The 13,433-nt window shown below is 54.3% G+C and overlaps 1 protein-coding gene across 3 annotated transcripts in view; it reads left to right on the forward strand.

The window, feature by feature from the left end:
• CORO2A (coronin 2A) overlaps positions 1-13,433 on the forward strand; it is a 45,430-nt gene that overhangs the window by 10,335 nt on the left and 21,662 nt on the right. The window contains exon 1 of one of the 3 annotated variants that reach the window (XM_025888613.2): positions 7,641-7,791. The exons of the other annotated variants lie outside the window; for them this stretch is intronic. The gene's annotated coding sequence lies outside the window, so the exon portion shown is untranslated. Of the gene's footprint in view, positions 1-7,640; positions 7,792-13,433 lie in introns of those variants that run through there. 3 annotated transcript variants of the gene reach the window in all.

A 13,433-nucleotide genomic window follows, 5' to 3' on the forward strand; every position in this document is an offset into this window, starting at 1 on the left:
TTCACATGATGGCAAAGTGCACGGTGTGGCCAAGGGAAGGGGGTGACTGAGGACAAGGAAAGGAGGTCATTTGGAGATGAATTGTCCTTGCACAGGAGAAAACTGAGGCTGGAGAGGATCTGGGACTTGTCTGAGGTCACGCAGCCAGGCAGTGGCTCTGCTGGTGTGGTTTGCTGTGCTGTGGGTTCCAGATTTCGGAGGGTGGTTCCTTTCCTTGGTCTTCCTTGGGAGATGAGAACCTGATGCTACTGGGTCTGCATACGGCCTGGGCTAGGTGTCAGGACGCCTGGGCCAGGGGCTGTGGCCACCTGAGGGGTGGACGTGGATAGGAATGCTTGCGGGAAGACTGAAAGGGGGAGCAGCTGAGCGCGCGGAGTGCCGGGAGGGGCTTACTGGTGGAGGAACCAGTGCAAGCCGGGGCTGCTGATGGGAAGCGTACCGAGCCTCTTTGGGATGTGGTGAACATACAGTCCAGTTTGGCTCAGTCTAGGGAATAGTATCAGGTCCTGGGTGCTTGCCAAGGGCAGGGGAGGTGGGAGCAGCCTGGCCTGGCAGTGGGGAGAGTTTCTTCATTGACACTGTTGAGAGTTGCAGGCATATCATGATAATAAAAAGTCAGGCCTTTAGTCGGTCTTATTATTGTTTTTAAGTTCTCTGTAGAAAATGTACCCCCTTCTTGTCTGTACCCAGGCCTCCTGCCCTTGTCCCCCCCGCCCCACTGTGCCCCACCTCTCTTCTTGGTTTACTCCTGGGCCACACCTCGGCTTTGAATGCCCCGCGGAGAAGCCATTGAAGGTTTTGGAAGAAGGGATGCTTCTGTCTCACGGTCGCCCAGGTGGGACTCAGCTTAGGAGAAGTCAGGTGGGGAGGTTAGGAAGACAGCCCGGAGTAGGCGAGAAGGCTGTGGGAGATGAGGAGGATGAGAGCAGGGGAGAACGGAGCCGCAGAGACAGGAGCAGGACTTCGGGCAGGCCCCAGGGGGCCCGGGCCCATGTCCACAGCCGGCCGCCACCACGCCAGGCCTGGGCCGGCCCGTCCGGGGGGACCACCGGGCTGCTGGGGCTCCAAGTCCTGCAGTGGCCAGAGCTGTGGTTGGCAGTCAAAGGCAGACTCCTTAGGCTCTAGGAGCACCCCCAGATCTCACCCCCCTAAACAAAACCTTCCAGAGTGTGAGGACAGCAGTAACGCCCCTGAGGGGTTAGTTCCCAGCCCGCAGACATCAGTGGGACCTCATGGGTATCCAAACAGCAAACCCATGAGCTGGGTTTGATTAGTCCCATTTTACAGATGAGGAACCAAGGCTTCAGAGTGAAGGAGAGTAACTCCTGGAATCGTGGCCTACTGATGGCTCCATGTCCCGCCCCCCTCATCCTGATAGCACTTGTAACTTGACTGGGACACACACCTCCATGCCACCCTCAACCACCCTCAGAGCCAGCGGGTGACCTCGTGGCACAGAGGATACAGCTGCAGAGGGCTGAGAGGTACAGGGACCCGAGAATGGCCCAGTAAGGGGCTGGACTGTGGCCGGGACACCAAAGAAGCAGCTGGTTTTAGCATCAAGAACTAGAGGTTTTCATTCTCCCTGGGATCTGCCACTGACCAGCCAGGTGACCTTGGACCAGTTACATCCCTTCCGCAGTCCTTGTTTCCTCATCTGAAAAGTGAGAGGGTTAGACTAGATGATCTCTACCATCCTGTGCAGCCTGAAAATCCTGAGAGTCTCTCCAGCTTCTGTTCTGGTGGCCTCCCAAGTGAGGTACGCAAGACGCTCGTTGGGGTGCAGGGAAAAATATTATCTAAGAGAAAATCATTCAGCTTTGCTCACGTTTGGCAGGTGCAGACCCACTGACACCCGCACCCAGGCCATCAGACAGCCTCATGTCCCGTGTCTCCAGAAGTCTCTGGAGAGAAGGGGAAAGCACTCTGAGAAAGGATGGCAAGGACGCCCCTACTCTTTGTTTTCAGGAGTTTAGTACAATTAATTTAACCTGGTTAATGAATCCAGGTTAACCCAGACGAATTAATCCAGATTGGATTTGTGGATGATATTAACCAGTTTGAACTAAACTAATGCTCACAAAATGGACGAGTGGTTTTAGAAGATCCCTATCTGAACAGTGGGTTCTTAGCGGTTCTAACAATATGAGTGCAAGTGGACAAGAAATTAACACTTGGGTTTCCGGGCATGATCCCATCGGCAGCCACAAGACAAGGGGAAAAAAAAACCACAAAACCAATGACAAGGTAATCAAGTCTGATAAGTTAGCCCAAGATGTTTTTAAATTGGGCGGGGGGCACTATTTGAAATACAGATTTAGAGTCACTCTGGTAAATGATGAATCTCGCCTTGTGTATATGTTGTGCCTCACAGCTCCTGATGATAGTTACTCGCATAAAATATTGGCAGAGTGGGGCTCATTTTTTTTTCTCTTTGGGAAGAGTAAATGATAAAGAAAAAACGTCCCCCTACTCTAACCTGCTGGTCCTTCTCTATGTAGCTGCCACATCGGACAAGTCACCGTGTTTGTGATCAAACTTCGTTCCAGTGAGGTGTGATTGCTCCATTTTTCTACCTGTTCCCAGGGCAGTGACCCCTGACTACCTCTGGGCTCAGAGAGGTAGTCACAGGGGTCTGTCCCCAGGAGACATGGAAAATGTAGGGTGAGGCGAAGTGCCCCGATTTACCTTTCCCAGATATGGGGCTGCTGCCGAGCTGACCTTCCTCGCAGCAAAGACTTGGGGTCTGTCTCCCCTCCTGACCCTAAGGAGCCCCATCCTTCCCAGCCTAAACCACAGTCTGGAGAAATGCAGCCCACCTTTCAAAGGCCTGCGTCTCAGGAGGGTCCAGCTAGCGTGAATGATCCCCACCCCCACCCCACCCCACCCCCCGCCTCACAATTAGAAGACTTCTTCCCCCAGCCATGCTTGGAATTTGTCCCTCTGAGAATGGCAACACAGATAAGGAAAAAATATTTGGTACTGTATCCAGGCACAGGATCAAAGGAAACTTTGTTCCATGTCTTAGAGGACTCTCCCGGGCTGGGGTGCCAGAAATCCAGATCCCATTCCTGGTTCTGCTCTTTAGGGATGTCCCTGGACAAGCGGACTCAATTTCCCTTTCTGTACCCCATGAGCCCTTGAGGTCTGGCCAGCGCTACTATTCTAAGAAGTGAATCTGGGATCTTTTGGGGTACCTGCTCTACCGAGTGGTTCTCAGCCCCCATCTGGAGGAGTTGAGTATGGTCTGGGTTCCAACCTGGGTGAGAGATGGGGTCACCTTGGAATATGATGGGGAGGCGAAGAAAATGGGGAGAAGATGGGAAACTTAGTTACACAAGAAACTCCCCTGCCTGAGTGGAGCCATTGCAGGGGCATGTGGTCAGCGGCCTCAGATCCTCTGAAAGGTTGTGTGGCGCAAAGGCAGTGGATGCCGTTGGTGGGGCTCAAGGCAGGGCAGGAGGGGAAGTGTGGATTTCCGCTCAGTAGAAGAAGGAAGTCTGACAGTTGAGCTGCTCTGTCCCCAGAAGGAGTGAGCTTCCCATCACTAGAATGGTGCAAGCCAAGACCCTCAGACTTTTCAGACAGCGTGGTGTGGAAAGGAGGACAGAGAGCTGGGCTGGATGTCCACCTGGATCCCTGATGCTGGGCAGTCCTGAAATATTTGTTCTGTGTTTTTTTTTTTTGCCCCAGATGTAATAAGATCATTTGAAAGCTGGAGTTAGCCCATCTGGCTAAGAATTAGATTAGATAAGAATTAGAGCTTTAAATCAGCACAAAGGGGGTGGGGGAGGGGCACAAGGCTTTCTCTGCTGCCAACCTGTTAAGGGAGTTTGGGTGCCTCCCAACACAGGTGATTCCCCTCCACCCCCAGATCTTTAGATCTTTAAGTATTGCCACTTGGAAGAGAAAGGACATGGGCACTTTGTGCTTCTGGTTTAATCTGTAAGCCCTGTTCACCTTATACATTTTTGCTAAATGTTCGTTTCAACCCATTAATACAATTAAATACCATAGGGCAGTGCCTAGTTCATGGTGAGTACTCAGTAGAATGCTATTATTATTTATTTTGGATTTATCTTGGATTTGCTGTGTGCCAGGCAGTGTTCTAAGTGCTTGTCATATATGACTCATTTACTATTTTAGGATGACAAAAGCTGAGGCCTGGAGAGGTCGACTGGCCTGAGCAAGGTGTCCCAGCGGGTGTGTGCTCAGACCAGTGTCTGAGCCCGGCAGGCGGGCCCCGACCATGTCTGTAACCATCTCGCCGTGTGGTCACATCACGCAATAAGGAAACAAAGCACGTGTGCATTCTCCCTTCAGAGCCTCCCTAAAGCCTCAGGACGGTGGCAAGCAGAGATGCACATTCCCATTGTACAGATGGGGCACTGGGGCCCAGAGAGGGACAAGGACTTGAGCAGGGTCACACAGCCAGTGGGGGCTGGAGCTGGGCCCCTGGTCTCAGAACATCTGTGTACCTTCCCTGTGCAGAGCCCCATGGGAGTCCCTGTGAGCAGGTGCCGCTCCCTCAGGGGCTCTTCCTTCACCGGCAGCAGCCGGAGTCCCACAGAGGGACAGCAAGCCAGATGGAAGGGGACGGGAAGAGTCACCCCTCTGTCCAGGCACAGATCCTCCAGGCCCTTCCTGAAAGCACCGGGGAAAGTGGTGAGGACGCTCCCCCTACAGCAGGGCCTTCTGCCCAGGGAGGCGTGGGCAGAGAAGGCCCCAAGTAGCCCAACTAGCCTGGAGTGAGAGGGGGAGGGAGGACCCGCCTCCCCAGGGAAAGCAGAGCACACAGGCAGAGCGAGGAGCTGGCTGATGGCCCTGCGGGAGAGCCGGGTCCTGATACCTCAGTGCTGCTCGCTCTTTTCTAACCTTTTGGGGCAAAATTTGCATAACATAAAATTTACCCCTGTAACCATTTTTAGTTCTGTGCCCTGGAGTACATTCACCCTGTTTGTACAACCAGCAGCACTGTGATTTTTAAATTTTGATCTCACAGTAGCCTATTTTATTCTTTAATGGTTTTACTGACATGTATTCGTGAAAAGTGTGCGTTGAGTGGTGAAATTTTCACGCTTGACAAAAAGGACCATGTGTCGGAGCTTCCCCCATGCCAGGCATTGCCTTAAGGCATTTTAAATGAATACACTCATTGAATCCATACCAGTTCCCTGTAAGTTGGGTTCTGTCGTTGACCCCAGTTTACAGATGAGAAGACTGAGGCACAGAGAGTCTTAGTATCTTTCCCCACATCCCTCCCTGGCTCTTGTCCGGGCCCACCAGTTGCTGCCGTTTATTGAGGACTCACTGTGCACCAGGCTAACTGTGCTGTTAAGCCTTGGCGCCATTTCAAAGCACGCTGGCGAGAGGTAGGTGCCCATGTGGGTTGCAAGATCTAGAAAAGGAGAGTCTGGGTTTATATCTGGGTCTCTGACTCTGAAGCCTGTGTCTTGACCACCTGACCTCGACACCTGCTATTCAGACAGGGAGGCTGGCATCCGAGCACCCGCCTGGTGCTTGAGGGCTGGCCTGAGCCCACGTTTGTATATTGAGAATATTTGCGAGGTGGAAAGGCAAGAGTCACAGCCCCAGGCGGCCCCGAGTTAGGAAGTGGTTGTGTGCTCATGGAGCCTTTGGAGGACAGGCTCCCACCGCCTAGCAGTTGTGTAACGCCCGAGAAGTGACCCCATCGCTCCGAGCTGGACGCAGCTTGCTGTGTGCGTGTGACGGGGTGATTCTCATGGTGGATGCGAGGAGTACCCTGGACAGTGAACGGGAAGGACTCTCTGCAAATCACAGAGCTGGGTTGTAGAGCAGTGGCTCTGAGTGGCCCCCACTGTGCCCTGGGAACTTGTTAGAAATGCACGTTCTCAGGGCCCCCTACTGAATTGCTAAATCAGAAACTCTAGGATGGGCCCAGCAATCTGGGAGTTAATCAGCCTTCCAGGTGATTCTGCTGCACCCTCAGGTTGGGACCCGCTGTTGGAAAGCTGCAAAATGTTCACGAGATACTGTCAACAGTCCTAGCAGAGAGTCAGGCTTGGGCCAGAAGGGCCTCCTCAGCCTGGGGCACTGACATCTTTCCTGTACTCTTCAGCCCCCATGGGGCCTCCTGCCCTTCCTGGCCCACCGGCCCAGTCTGAACAAATGATTGGGGGGAAGCTCAGGGAGGCTAGAAATGGGGACACGGTGGCCTCGCCGTCCTCCCCCGGCCCCTGTTGCAGCTGCTACCTGAAGAATTGATTAAGGCCGAGCATTACGTTCCGTGGTCCTGAGCTGGGGAGGGAGAAGCAGGAAGGGCCTGCCCAGAGCCCTCCAGTGTGTTCGGCTGGGCTAGGATCAGAGTGCCGGGCTGCCCAAGCAGGAGCAGGAAACAGGCAGGCAGGCCCTCAGTCATATCTGGGGCCTCTTAGCACAGGGAAATGGGTCGAGGGAAGAAAGGAAATTATTTTCTGACGTAAAACCCCAGCTACTGAGATGTGGTCTAGGAGCCAGGCCTCCCGGCTCCACGGTTCTCTGGAACTGCTAGGACCTGTGGAGACAGGTCAGCCCTTGCCTCCTGGTTAGCAAATCCGAGGCTCTGGCCTCCCCTGATCAGGCACACTTTTCCTGCTGAGCTCAGACAAGAAAGGCCTCAGAATCTTCCTCCTCCTCTCCCTTTCATGCTCCACAGCTCCCCCTCCAGCCAGCTGGAGGCGGGCCTGAAACAGAACCCACTCACCCACCTATTTCTTTCTTAGATGCAAGCCCAAAGTTGAGGAAAGAAAATACTTTCTCCGGCCAAACGTTCTAACTACTTAATAGCTGGGGCCGCATTCGTGGCAGTGCTCACCTCACCACACCCCTGGTTTCAAACTGACGTCTTCCCGTGGTCTCGAGTGCCAAGGCCTTAGCCAGATTCAGAGCCCTTGGCCAGCACCTGGCTGCTCCCTTGCATGTGCCCAGACCCCAGCCAGACCGGCCCCTTGTGGTTCCCTGGCTGTGTCTTTTACTTCCTCCACCTACACCACGCACCCTTACCCGCTTCGCTGTGTGCTCAGCTCACCCGACCCAGCCTTTCAGGCTGGCCTCAAACGGACCTGCCCGGAGGCTCTCACCCACTCCCCGGATTTCCACCTTCCCACTGCAGCCTGTTCAGTCCTGTTCGCCCCGAATTGAGCCTCTCCCACCAGCCTGAGCCCCTGAGGGCAGAAGTCCCTGCCACGTCATCCTGACCTCTCCCCCGCCAGCACCCTGCAGAGGCCAGGCTCTGGGAGGGCCCCAGGAATGCAAGTTGAAGTCACTCTGGGCCCCAGGGTCCCTGCAACAGGGCAAGGTGGGAGCTGACTTGTGGGCCAGAGGTGGGGGCCCCCCCAGAACTGAGGCTGGAGGGCTTCCGCTCACTGTGGAAACCCTGAGCCAGGCATTCTCCCGGTCCGGGCCTCCGCGGCCCCCTCTGTCCAAAGACAGACTCAGAAGCTCTGCTGGGAAATGAATGGTGAGGAGGAAATAGTACCTCTAGATTTTCAACCTCCTATACAGCTGGCTTCAGAAAGTCCCCAGTGACCCTTGTCTCTTGAACATCTCAGATAAGGAGATTGTGGGGCAATAAAGCTGCATGAAGTTTTGGTCTGGGCCTGATTTAGGGGAATAAACAGGAAGAAGCTGGGTTCTGTGTCTCCAGGGAAGCAAGACGAGAAGGGCACCAGCCCTGCAAGGACGGGGACAGCTCTGTCGTCCTCACGGTCCCGGGTTTTGGTGCATATGGGCTGCAGAGCATTCAGTGGACCATCCTAACAGTTGGGCAAGGTAAGAGTATTACCTGCCTGAGAAAACAAACCCTGAGAAGGGATGAGAGTTGCCCAAGATCATGGAGCAAACCGGTGTCCGAATCAGGACTCTCCCACCAGACCAGCATACCTGCCATGAAAATGACAGCCCCCCATTTCTCGTGCCCAAAGAGGGGGTTCAGGAGAGGCTGGTGGCGTGAGTGGAAGCTAGTCCAGGACCTAGGTGGGCCCCCCTCCCCCCCGGCCCCGGGTACCTGCTTGTGGGATCTGGCCTGCGTGTGGGCAAAGCAAAGAGGAGGACCATTCGGACTCCGCGGTCTGATGGGTGGATGGCTGGATGAATGGACGGAGGGAGCAGGCAGGAACACGGGCAGCAGGACCGCAGGAGGGAAAAGGGCAACCACAGCTGAGCTCTTTGCAAGGTATTTTATAGCCATTATCTTGTTCAGTCCTTGGCAGGCCTCTGTGAGGCAGATAGTAGGGTACCCTTTTACAGATGCGGATGCTGAGGCCCAGAGACAGGTGGAGTTCCAGGATTTGAATCTGATTCTCCTCTCTCCCTGCCCTGGGCAGCCTCATAGGACAGAGAGAGCTCAGGCCAGCGAGCCAGGGTGGTTCCCTGGTGGTGGTTCTGTGGGGTCCAGGAAGGTGGAGGGAGACGAGGAGCATCCTAGGAGCCCAGCTAGGTACTTCCGTGGGGCTGCTTTGCTTCCAGGAAGAGAAGGGGGCATGAGCAAAGATGGCGTGCTTGGGAAAACACAATGCTTTGAGGGGAGAGCAGATAAACCAACTTGGCTGAAGGACGAGTTTGTGATGAGACACGGCCAGGGGCAGTATGGGGCCTCACACCCCAAGTCCAGCAGTGGGCTTGCTTCTGAGGATAGAGGGGACCTGGGGTGGTGGGTCTTAAAGGGAAATGACGGTGTCAGAGCGAGGTCAGGGAAGGAGCCCTGGGTTGGGGTGGGGCAGAAAGGGAGTCGCCCAGAGAAAAGGCCGCCCAGGCTTTGCAAGGCTTGAGGGAGGGGGACAGGACAGTTGGGGGCCGTGGGCCAGGGGAGGTCAGGCTATCACAGGGGGTGCCCTGCCCCTCTTCGGTGCCAGGGACCTGGCTCTGGGCAGCGTCAGATGTCAGGAGGAGGCTCTCCCTCGGGCCTAATCTCAGCAGGAGGAGAGAGGCATTTTCTTGGCTCTGTCTCTGACTCAATCTGTATTTCCTGTGGGCCTGTGGGGGATGCATCTGTGCCGGACCAGAAGGACCAGAGACCTGGAAGAAGGGAGATGGGGGCAGAGGAGGGGCCCCACGGCAGAGAGAACCTGGAGACAGGGCTGTTTTTACTTGCTGGCTGCGGGGCCCTCTGCCTCCCCTGCTGATACGGCTCGGGGTGGGGGGGGGTGGATTGGAGGCCTGGTGGAGGGTTCCCCTGAGGCAGTGTCCCTGATTTCCTGCGAGGGCTGTGCTGATGGAGAAAACCAGAGGGCTTCCCCTGTCTTGCCCAGCACGACTCCCATCCGCACCAAGAGCCCCAGTCCCCTCAGCACGGGGCTGAGCGAGGCGGCCGGCTTCTACCCTGAGGGTCCCCACCGGAGAGATGCACACATACACTCTTCAGATTCCTCTTGACCAAGAGGGATTATTAGTTAGCTTTTCATGGGTGCTTGTCTGTTCCCTCCATCAACATGGTGAGCACCAGGGGTCAGAACTCTGTGCCTAGCGGGGTGCTTTGCACTTTCTGGTTTGGGATTTTTACTCAGCTCTCCAAAACGTTGGGCCGTCAACACATAGCCGTCACGTACGAAATCAAATCTTAGTGTGCTATAAGCATCGGGAGCACGACAGTCTTACCAGCAAATATTTGTTGAGCACTGAGCATCGCTCCATGTGCTGTGTGGGTTATCCTGTTTAATTGTCCGGGCAGCCCTGTTGAGAGAGTGTGGACTCAGGACTGAACAGGTTGGCTTCAAATGCCAGCTAGCCGCCTACTACCTGTGTGATTTTGGACAAGTTGCTTAACGTCTCTGGGCCTCCAGCTTTCTCATCTGTAAAAATGGGGTGATAATAGTACTTCAGGGATTGCTGCAAGGATTGAGTTAGTACATGGAACATACTTCATACATAGTTAGTTGTTATTATGCCAAATTTTGCTGGTGAAGAAATAGCCACATTAAGTCACCCACCCAAAGTCACACAGATGTGGTGGAGATGCTCTGTAATTACACTGTTAATTGGGTACCCAGTAGCCACATGTAGTTACTGAGCACTTGGAACGTTGCTAAGGTGATGGAGAAGCTGCATTTTACGTTTTATTTCCCTTTACTTCATTTTGACTTTAATTTAGAAGCCACAGGGCCCCCGTGTCAGAGCCAGTGCGGGGGTCCCACACCCAGTGTGGTCTGATGTCAGTGATGCTCATGTGTGTTCGAAGTCGGAGCCTGCAGCCCTGTGCTTTAGCAGTTTAAGATCACGCCATCTCCAGCCTTTCTGCTCTCGGCCGTCTCCCCGAGCATGTGCAGAGCAGTGACGGAACTGGCCATCCCCGCCCCTGCACCCTGGTCCCAACACGGGGCCTGGCCCAGAAGAAGCACTAAGCCAATAGCGGATGAAGCTTGCTGATTGAATTAAGCCAGATTCACCTCCCTTTACAAACCTTGTATTCTTCTGCTTTGAAATGTTCTGTGCTCTGGTTCAAGATGTTGGGCTCTTTAGGACGTCCATTCTAGAGCCTTCTCTTTCACAGAGCAAGTTGCCAGAGTCAAGGTTACGAGTGACTTAGAATCGTTGCGTGTGAATTAGATGACAGTTTTCTGGAAACCTCTGCAGTTGGTGGGGTGCCCGATTTGCCCCTGTTTGCCTGGGACTTTCCCAGGCACTTCCCGTTTTAGCATCGGGAATACGTCCCCTCACTCCCCTCCCCACATCCCAGGCAAACCCGGACAGGCGGTGGCCCTGCTTCTGTGGAGAGCAGCAAGGCCTCTACTCGCTCTGATGGAGGGAAGAAGACTAAGCCAGTGGGGTGAGACCCTGAGGCCCCAGGCCCCTGCATCCCACCGTGTCACTGCGGATCCTAATGCCGGCCCATGGAAGGCAAAAATAGACACCTTGTGCCAAGAAGTGGCAGATAAACCAGGACCTGGCCTCAGATGAGCAGAAACGACTGTGGATAAAATTCTCACTAGCAGGAAGTTGCGAAGACCTGTGGTTTCTTCTTTCTGCCTGGTGAGAAAGGAAGCCTCCATGGGAGGCGGGTTAAGCAGAGATGTGTGCCACAGCAGGGCACCTTGAACTCACCTGGGCCTTGCTTCCTGAGCCAGAGGTCCTACCTCCTTCTGGGGTGGATCAGAGGCCCTGATAAGGATTCAGGACGAAAGAGAAAGCAGCTTTCTTGTCAAGTTTGGAGCCAAGGTCAGGATCAGGATAAGCCCTATGATGGATAATAGTTGGTCAAGGATTGGAGTCAAGGTGAGGGACCCGCCCATAATTAGGTGTTTGTTGTGTTAACTCTCAGTCTTTGTAGATCACCTTCAGAGTGTTCTTTACTCTTACAGTAGTCTTTTTTTTTCATTTTTTAAGCCTAAGAAACTGTGGTCCTAATTCCCCTCTGTTAACTACATTGACCCAAATGTGGTGGTTTCGACCTTCTCCCGAGGCACGTAGAGGGACAGCTCACACGGCCATGAGGTCAGGTTTTACGAGAGCCAATTAAATAAAACTGCAAATATTAGATGAGGAACCACAAACTTACAAAGGGACAATGGTAGCCAGCAGCACCAGACCCCTACCCACTCCTGAGTCTAATACCAAATTAGGCAATGTCATGCTTTCCCTGAGGCCAGGAACAGGCAAATTTTTTTTTTTTTTAAGATTTTATTTATTTATTTGACAGAGAGAGACACAGCGAGAGAGGGAACACAAGCAGGGGGAGTGGGAGAGGGAGAAGCAGGCTTCCTGTGGAGCAGGGAGCCCGATGCGGGCCTCGATCCCAGGACCCTGGAACCATGACCTGAGCCGAAGGCAGACGCTTAACGACTGAGCCACCCAGGCGCCCAGGAACAGGCAAATTAATGACTAATCTGTTATGCTGGTTTGTACCACTCCCAGTTTGGGTTTGGTTTCTTTCACCCCGCAGCTAACCTTTGTCCTGCAATGATGCAGGGCTGTGCTGGGAAGACAGGCCTTTGGGGACGGGCAGGAACACACACACACACACACACACACACACACGTATATATGTGTGTGTCTTTCTCTCTCTCTGTGTCTCTCTCTCTTACACACACACACACACACACACATCAGAGAGGAGCACATAGCAGGAAGAGGGGCATTGGCTTCCGCTTCCCACCTCCCGTTGCTCCTATTAATGTCATCTTAGTCAAGTCACTTCCCGGCACCTCAGTTTTGCCCTCATCAAATGGGACAACAGTCTCCACCTACCTGGCAGGGGAACTGGAAGGGATGGGACAGCCAGCAAGCCATTCACCTGTCAGGCATTAAGAACTAAACTCAATGGGATGTTAAACCCAGAGATGACTAAATCTTTTTGGGGCGCGGGGAATTTGCAGCCTGCAAAGCCTAATCCCATGGCATCAGGCCCGCTAAACATGCATGGGATAGCAGCAGAAGCCATGCCACCCCCCACTCGGTGCCCCAGCGGGCTGGCCCGCCACACCTAAGAAGGCATGCTGTGACTTTGATGTGGGCCCTGCTGGATGGCACCAGGCAGGGCAGGACTGGTGGCCTGGGATAAACCTAGCCCAGATCGGCCTTTCTGGCCCAGCCCATGGGCGAGGGCCCTCGATGTGTCGAGGGCCCTCTGCGGTCTGCATTTCCAGGCAAGTGCCTGCTTGTGGGGGAAATAAAACTCCTGCTCTCTGAATTGCTGAGTCCTTAAACTCGTGCATGCACAGATACACACATGCACGCCCAGATGCATCCACACACCGGCGCGTATGATGAATGCAGTGCTCGGGCACAGATTTGCACCCAGCGCACACACATCTGCACAGACTTCACCCACATACATGTGTGCACACTCCCATACCGCGGGCCCAGGGAGAGACGGCCTGCCTGGCTTGGCCCCATCCTCCCACTTCTGTAAGTTTCCTTCCCTGGCAACAGGTCTGGAAGAACTTTGGCAGGGGAGATAAGGCGCCGGGGCAGGGTAGGGTGGGGAAGAGTGGGGAGTGGAGTTGGGGGCAAGGGAACAGAAGGTCACTCACAGAGTTTTAGTTTTCTGTCACTGTTCCACAGCCGCTGACTTTATCAGTGGAAGCAAAGAGCCTTCTTTACAGACGGTGTCCACTTAGTTTCCTGAGCCTTGTTTTACTTTTCGGTAAAGTGGGGGTGAGAACAGTCACGATGCCTCCCCTTCGGGGCTGAGGTGAGATTGAGCATGTGATGGTAGGAAAGAGACTTCCTCATCCTGGAGCTGGAGGCTCTGGAGGCTCCGGAGGCAGGGCTGGGTTCAGCCCCCAGCTCCAGCTGGCTAGCTGTGTAACCTCGCGTGGGTTGTTCCTTCGCTTCTCTGCCTCAACCCCCACATCTATACTGGGGAGCAAGGTAGCACCTGCCTGTTACGTGCATACAGGGAAAGCACTGGGAATGGCACCTGGCACGTAGCAAGCACCCAAAAACTGAGTTGTCATTGCCACGGAGGTGACTGAGCT

Source organism: Callorhinus ursinus, unplaced genomic scaffold, assembly GCF_003265705.2.
Source record: "Callorhinus ursinus isolate GAN/ISIS: 27379988/994484 unplaced genomic scaffold, GSC_fseal_2.0 scaffold24, whole genome shotgun sequence".
Lineage (NCBI taxonomy): Eukaryota > Metazoa > Chordata > Mammalia > Carnivora > Otariidae > Callorhinus > Callorhinus ursinus.